This window comes from Neofelis nebulosa, chromosome 7 (assembly GCF_028018385.1).
Source record: "Neofelis nebulosa isolate mNeoNeb1 chromosome 7, mNeoNeb1.pri, whole genome shotgun sequence".
Lineage (NCBI taxonomy): Eukaryota > Metazoa > Chordata > Mammalia > Carnivora > Felidae > Neofelis > Neofelis nebulosa.
Window position 1 is genome coordinate 84,458,068 of NC_080788.1, and position 7,084 is coordinate 84,465,151.

General features: G+C 42.1%; 1 non-coding gene across 1 annotated transcript; it reads right to left on the minus strand.

Annotated features, from left to right (window-relative positions):
* Nucleotides 1-6,757: 6,757 nt before the first annotated feature.
* Nucleotides 6,758-6,864, minus strand: LOC131518320 (U6 spliceosomal RNA). The gene has a single exon (XR_009265011.1). It is a non-coding gene; the product is annotated as a U6 spliceosomal RNA (small nuclear RNA).
* Between the last annotated feature and the right edge of the window lie 220 nt (nucleotides 6,865-7,084).

The window sequence follows — 7,084 nt, forward strand, 5'->3', positions numbered from 1 at the left end:
TTGGTCTTTGACTTTGTTTATGGTGTGTTTTAGATTTTTATGTAGTGAAAATCACTCTTTTAAAAATGCCTTTAGGTTATTTTTTCATGCTTGGAAAAGAATTTATGGCATACCTCAGAGATAATGTAGGTTCAGTTCCAGACCACTGCAATAAAGCAAATATCACAACAAAGTGAGTCAAATGAATATTTTGGTTTTTCAGTAAAAGTTAGGTTTATACTACATTGTAGTCTACTAAGTATGCAATAGCATTATGTTTAAAAAAACAATGTACATACCTTAATTTATAAATAATTTCTTAAAAAATTAAGTACATAAGAAATACTTTCTTGGGGGGAGTTCCGGAAGATGGCGGCGTAGGAGGACGCTGGGCTCACCGCGCGTCCTGTTGATCACTTAGATTCCACCTACACCTGCCTAAAGAACCCAGAAAACCGCCAGAGGATTAGCAGAACGGAGTCTCCGGAGCCAAGCACAGACGAGAGGCCCACGGAAGAGGGTAGGAAGGGCGGCGAGGCGGTGCGCGCTCCACGGACTGGCGGGAGGGAGCCGGGGCGGAGGGGCGGCTCACCGGCCAAGCGGAGCCCCCGAGTCTGGCTGGCAAAAGCGGAGGGGCCGGACGGACTGTGTTCCGACAGCAAGCGCGACTTAGCGTCTGGGAGGTCATAAGTTAACAGCTCTGCTCAGAAAGCGGGAAGGCTTGAGGACAAAGGGAGGGAGAGTTGCTAAGCCCCCGGACGACAGAGCTCAGTTTTGTGGGGAACAAAGGCGCTCGCCAGCGCCATCTCCCTCGCCCATCCCCCAGCCAAAATCCCAAAGGGAACCAGTTCCTGCCAGGGAACTTGCTCGCTCCGCGCAAACACCCAACTCTGTGCTTCTGCGGAGCCAAACCTCCGGCAGCGGATCTGACTCCCTCCCGCTGCCACAGGGCCCCTCCTGAAGTGGATCACCTAAGGAGAAGCGAGCTAAGCCTGCCCCTCCCGCCCCGTGCACCTTGCCTACCCACCCCAGCTAATACGCCAGCTCCCCAGCACCACAAGCCTGGCAGTGTGCAAGTAGACCAGACGGGCCACACCACCCCACAGTGAATCCCGCCCCTAGGAGAGGGGAAGAGAAGGCACACACCAGTCTGACTGTGGCCCCAGCGGTGGGCTGGGGGCAGACATCAGGTCGGACTGCGGCCCCGCCCACCAACTCCAGTTATACACCACAGCACGGGGGAAGTGCCCTGCAGGTCCTCACCACTTCAGGGACTATCCAAAATGACCAAACGGAAGAATTCCCCTCAGAAGAATCTCCAGGAAATAACAACAGCTAATGAACTGATCAAAAAGGATTTAAATAATATAACAGAAAGTGAATTTAGAATAATAGTCATAAAATTAATCGCTGGGCTTGAAAACAGTATACAGGACACAGAGAATCTCTTGCTACAGTGATCAAGGGACTAAGGAACAGTCACGAGGAGCTGAAAAACGCTTTAAACGAAATGCAAAACAAAATGGAAACCACGACGGCTCGGATTGAAGAGGCAGAGGAGAGAATAGGTGAACTAGAAGATAAAGTTATGGAAAAAGAGGAAGCTGAGAGAAAGAGAGATAAAAAAATCCAGGAGTATGAGGGGAAAATTAGAGAACTAAGTGATACACTAAAAAGAAATAATATACGCATAATTGGTATCCCAGAGGAGGAAGAGAGAGGGAAAGGTGCTGAAGGGGTACTTGAAGAAATTATAGCTGAGAACTTCCCTGAACTGGGGAAGGAAAAAGGCATTGAAATCCAAGAGGCACAGAGAACTCCCTTCAGACGTAACTTGAAGCGATCTTCTGCACGACATATCATAGTGAAACTGGCAAAATACAAGGATAAAGAGAAAATTCTGAAAGCAGCAAGGGATAAACGTGCCCTCACATATAAAGGGAGACCTATAAGACTCGTGACTGATCTCTCCTTTGAAACTTGGCAGGCCAGAAAGGCTTGGCATGATATCTTCAGTGTGCTAAACAGAAAAAATATGCAGCCGAGAATCCTTTATCCAGCAAGTCTGTCATTTAGAATAGAAGGAGTGATAAAGGTCTTCCCAAACAAACAAAAACTGAAGGAATTTGTCACCACGAAACCAGCCCTACAAGAGATCCTAAGGGGGATCCTGTGAGACAAAGTACCAGAGACATCACTACAAGCATAAAACATACAGACATCACAATGACTCTAAACCCGTATCTTTCTATAATAACACTGAATGTAAATGGATTAAATGCGCCAACCAAAAGACATAGGGTATCAGAATGGATAAAAAAACAAGACCCATCTATTTGCTGTCTACAAGAGACTCATTTGAGATCTGAGCACACCTTTAGATTGAGAGTGAGGGGATGGAGAACTATTTATCATGCTACTGGAAGCCAAAAGAAAGCTGGAGTAGCCATACTTATATCAGACAAACTAGACTTTAAATTAAAGGCTGTAACAAGAGATGAAGGAGGGCATTATATAATAATTACAGGGTCTATCCATCAGGAAGAGCTAACAATTATAAATGTCTATGCGCCAAATACCGGAGCCCCCAGATATATAAAACAATTACTCATAAACATAAGCAACCTTATTGATAAGAATGTGGTCATTGCAGGGGACTTTAACACCCCACTTACAGAAATGGATAGATCATCTAGACACACAGTCAATAAAGAAACAAGGGCCCTGAATGATACATTGGATCAGATGGACTTGACAGATATATTTAGAACTCTGCATCCCAAAGCAACAGAATATACTTTCTTCTCGAGTGCACATGGAACATTCTCCAAGATAGATCATATACTGGGTCACAAAACAGCCCTTCATAAGTTCACAAGAATTGAAATTATACCATGCATACTTTCAGACCACAATGCTATGAAGCTTGAAATCAACCACAGGAAAAAGTCTGGAAAACCTCCAAAAGCATGGAGGTTAAAGAACACCCTACTAACGAATGAGTGGGTCAACCAGGCAATTAGAGAAGAAATTAAAAAATATATGGAAACAAACGAAAATGAAAATACAACAATCCAAACGCTTTGGGACGCAGCGAAGGCAGTCCTGAGAGGAAAATACATTGCAATCCAGGCCTATCTCAAGAAACAAGAAAAATCCCAAATACAAAATCTAATAGCACACCTAAAGGAAATAGAAGCAGAACAGCAAAGGCAGCCTAAACCCAGCAGAAGAAGAGAAATAATAAAGATCAGAGCAGAAATAAACAATATAGAATCTAAGAAAACTGTAGAGCAGATCAACGAAATCAAGAGTTGGTTTTTTGAAAAAATAAACAAAATTGACAAACCTCTAGCCAGGCTTCTCAAAAAGAAGAGGGAGATGACCCAAATAGATAAAATCATGAATGAAAATGGAATTATTACAACCAATCCCTCAGAGATACAAACAATTATCAGGGAATACTATGAAAAATTATATGCCAACAAATTGGACAACCTGGAAGAAATGGACAAATTCCTAAACACCCACACTCTTCCAAAACTCAATCAGAAGGAAATAGAAAGCTTGAACAGACCCATAACCAGCGAAGAAATTGAATCGGTTATCAAAAATCTCCCAACAAATCAGAGTCCAGGACCAGATGGCTTCCCAGGGGAGTTCTACCAGACGTTTAAAGCAGAGATAATACCTATCCTTCTCAAGCTATTCCAAGAAATAGAAAGGGAAGGAAAACTTCCAGACTCATTCTATGAAGCCAGTATTACTTTGATTCCTAAACCAGACAGAGACCCAGTAAAAAAAGAGAACTACAGGCCAATATCTCTGATGAATATGGATGCAAAAATTCTCAATAAGATACTAGCAAATCGAATTCAACAGCATATAAAAAGAATTATTCACCATGATCAAGTGGGATTCATTCCTGGGATGCAGGGCTGGTTCAACATTCGCAAATCGATCAACGTGATACATCACATTAACAAAAAAAAAGAGAAGAACCATATGATTCTGTCAATCGATGCAGAAAAGGCCTTTGACAAAATCCAGCACCCTTTCTTAATAAAAACCCTGGAGAAAGTCGGGATAGAAGGAACATACTTAAAGATCATAAAAGCCATTTATGAAAAGCCCACAGCTAACATCATCCTCAATGGGGAAAAACTGAGAGCTTTTTCCCTGAGATCAGGAACACGACAGGGATGCCCACTCTCACCGCTGTTGTTTAACATAGTGCTGGAAGTTCTAGCATCAGCAATCAGACAACAAAAGGAAATCAAAGGCATCCAAATTGGCAAAGATGAAGTCAAGCTTTCGCTTTTTGCAGATGACATGATATTATACATGGAAAATCCGATAGACTCCACCAAAAGTCTGCTAGAACTGATACATGAATTCAGCAAAGTTGCCGGATACAAAATCAATGTACAGAAATCAGTTGCATTCTTATACACTAACAATGAAGCAACAGAAAGACAAATAAAGAAACTGATCCCATTCACAATTGCACCAAGAAGCATAAAATACCTAGGAATAAATCTAACCAAAGATGTAAAAGATCTGTATGCTGAAAACTATAGAAAGCTTATGCAGGTAATTGAAGAAGATATAAAGAAATGGAAAGACATTCCCTGCTCATGGATTGGAAGAATAAATATTGTCAAAATGTCAATACTACCCAAAGCTATCTACACATTCAATGCAATCCCAATCAAAATTGCACCAGCATTCTTCTTGAAACTAGAACAAGCCATCCTAAAATTCATATGGAACCACAAAAGGCCCCGAATAGCCAAAGTAATTTTGAAGAAGAAGACCAAAGCAGGAGGCATCACAATCCCAGACTTTAGCCTCTACTACAAAGCTGTCATCATCAAGACAGCATGGTATTGGCATAAAAACAGACACATAGACCAATGGAATAGAATAGAAACCCCAGAACTAGACCCACAAACGTATGGCCAACTCATCTTTGACAAAGCGGGAAAGAACATCCAATGGAAAAAAGACAGTCTCTTTAACAAATGGTGCTGGGAGAACTGGACAGCAACATGCAGAAGGTTGAAACTAGACCACTTTCTCACACCATTCACAAAAATAAACTCAAAATGGATAAAGGACCTGAATGTGAGACAGGAAACCATCAAAACCTTAGAGGAGAAAGCAGGAAAAGACCTCTCTGACCTCAGCCGTAGCAATCTCTTACTCGGCACATCCCCAAAGGCAAGGGAATTAAAAGCAAAAGTGAATTACTGGGACCTTATGAAGATAAAAAGCTTCTGCACAGCAAAGGAAACAACCAACAAAACTAAAAGGCAACCAACAGAATGGGAAAAGATATTTGCAAATGACACATCGGACAAAGGGCTAGTATCCAAAATCTATAAAGAGCTCATCAAACTCCACACCCGAAAAACAAATAACCCAGTGAAGAAATGGGCAGAAAACATGAATAGACACTTCTCTAAAGAAGACATCCGGATGGCCAACAGGCACATGAAAAGATGTTCAACGTCGCTCCTTATCAGGGAAATACAAATCAAAACCACACTCAGATATCACCTCACGCCAGTCAGAGTGGCCAAAATGAAGAAATCAGGAGACTATAGATGCTGGCGAGGATGTGGAGAGACGGGAACCCTCTTGCACTGTTGGTGGGAATGCAAATTGGTGCAGCCGCTCTGGAAAGCAGTGTGGAGGTTCCTCAGAAAATTAAAAATAGACCTACCCTATGACCCAGCAATAGCACTGCTAGGAATTTATCCAAGGGATACAGGAGTACTGATGCATAGGGGCACTTGTACCCCAATGTTTATAGCAGCACTCTCAACAATAGCCAAATTATGGAAAAAGCCTAAATGTCCATCAACTGATGAATGGATAAAGAAATTGTGGTTTATATACACAATGGAATACTACGTGGCAATGAGAAAAAATGAAATATGGCCTTTTGTAGCCACGTGGATGGAACTGGAGAGTGTGATGCTAAGTGAAATAAGCCATACAGAGAAAGACAGATACCATATGGTTTCACTCTTATGTGGATCCTGAGAAACATAACAGAAACCCATGGGGGAGGGGAAGGGGAAAAAAAAAAAAAAAGAGGTTAGAGTGGGAGAGAGCCAAAGCATAAGAGACTGTTAAAAACTGAGAACAGGGGCGCCTGGGTGGCGCAGTCGGTTAGGCGTCCGACTTCAGCCAGGTCACGATCTCGCGGTCCGTGAGTTCGAGCCCCGCGTCAGGCTCTGGGCTGATGGCTCGGAGCCTGGAGCCTGTTTCTAATTCTGTGTCTCCCTCTCTCTCTGCCCCTCCCCCGTTCATGCTCTGTCTCTCTCTGTCCCAAAAATAAATTAAAAATGTTGAAAAAAAAATTTAAAAAAAAAAAAAAAAACTGAGAACAAACTGAGGGTTGATGGGGGGTGGGAGGGAGGGCAGGGTGGGTGATGGGTATTGAGGAGGGCACCTTTTGGGATGAGCACTGGGTGTTGTATGGAAACCAGTTTGACAGTAAATTTCATATATTAAAAAAAAAAAAAAGAAAGAAAGAAAGATCCAATAAAGATTCAACTAGTAAAAAAAAAAAAAAAGAGAAAGAAAGAAATACTTTCTTGCTAAAAAATGCTAACCATCATCTGAGCTTTCAGCGAGTTTTAATGTTTTTGCTGGTGGAGGGTCTTTCCTCCATGTTGGTGACTGCTGACTGCTGACTGTTCAGACTGCTGAAGGATGGGGTGGCTGTGGCAATTTCCTTTTTTTTTTTAATTTTCAAAAACTACTTAAAAATATGGAATGCTTCACAAATGTGCGTGTCGTCCTTACGCAGGGGCCATGCTAATCTTCTCTGTATCTTTCCGATTTTAGTATATGTGCTGCCAGAGCAAGCACTGGCTGTGGCAATTTCTTAAAATAATATAATAATGAAATTTGCCACTTGGTTGACCCTTCCTCTCCAACGATTTCTCCATAACATGCAATGCTGCTAGGTTGCATTTTACTCACAGAACTTCTTTCAAAATTAGAGTTCTCTCAAACCCTGCTGCTGTTTTATCAACTAAGTTCTAAATCCTTGGTTGTTGTTGTTTCCACAGTCTTCACAGTATCTTCA